Source organism: Lactuca saligna, chromosome 3, assembly GCF_052625555.1.
Source record: "Lactuca saligna cultivar CGN05327 chromosome 3, ASM5262555v1, whole genome shotgun sequence".
Taxonomy (NCBI): domain Eukaryota; kingdom Viridiplantae; phylum Streptophyta; class Magnoliopsida; order Asterales; family Asteraceae; genus Lactuca; species Lactuca saligna.
The window spans coordinates 11,520,334-11,521,339 of NC_136419.1; the positions used below are offsets into that span (position 1 = coordinate 11,520,334).

At 43.5% G+C, this 1,006-nt stretch overlaps 1 non-coding gene across 1 annotated transcript; it reads left to right on the plus strand.

The window, feature by feature from the left end:
- Positions 1-276: 276 nt before the first annotated feature.
- Positions 277-383, plus strand: LOC145038161 (small nucleolar RNA R71). The gene has a single exon (XR_013679226.1). It is a non-coding gene; the product is annotated as a small nucleolar RNA R71 (small nucleolar RNA).
- Positions 384-1,006: the final 623 nt, after the last annotated feature.

Consider the following 1,006-nt stretch of genomic DNA (forward strand, 5'->3'; position numbering starts at 1 on the left):
ATAGCATGGATCGTTTGATCCATTTTATCCATTCTCCTATCCATGGTTTTTAGCATAGCCATGACTGCGGATAAGTCTTCAGTAGCAGCATAAGCGGCTCCCCTAGTGACATCATGTCTAGGGTTGTGGTATTCTATAGAGTGTTTAGAGAATTCTTCAATCAATTCTTTGATCACCGGGGGCGGCTTCTTTGTGAGCAGGCCTTGCGAGTCTAGTAACTGCCTGGTTGTGACACTAAATCCATCATAGAAGATGGAGACTTCTTGCTGGCTGTTTAGGTCATGGTGTGGGCAGTTTCTTAGTAAGATCTTGTACCTCTCCCATGCTTCATATAGCGACTCTCCAGCTTGTTGTTCAAAGTTAGCAATGGCCTTCTTCAACTTGGCTATCTTGGAAGGTGGGCAAAAGTGATCAATGAATTCTTCCTTCATCTTGGCCCAAGTGGTGACTGATCCGGGGGGAAGTGACTTGAGTCAGTCTTTTGCAGCACCTTTGAATTTCACCGGAAGCATACGAAGTAGTTGAGTCTTGCGGGGCACATTTGGAATATTGAAGTAATCAGCTACACCATTGACTTCATCTAAATGCTTGTAGGCATCTTCATGATCTTTTCCATAAAAGGTATTTCTTTAAGTGAAGCTAGGATATGACCCTTTAGCTCGAAGGTAGCAGTTGCGGGAATTGCGTGTTGCACAAGTCCCGGGCCAGTGTCGCCGTGCATCCTCTTCTTCCATTCTCCCATGGGGATTTCATCAATGTTAGCCATTGTGAAAGATAACTCTTCCTCGGACTCAGTTTCGTGCTCGTATGTAGGCTCCTCTTCTTCCTCGGTCTCGTACTCGATATCTTCTTGAATTGGATCTTCGATTATCAAAGAGGCACTGGATGCTCCTGATTTGCTGCTCTTCTTTTTCCCAAAACATTCTTCAAATTGGACAAATGTGACTTCTTTGGTGTACTTGATGTGTGTAAAATGCACTTGTTTTATCCCTACTTTTTATTAATA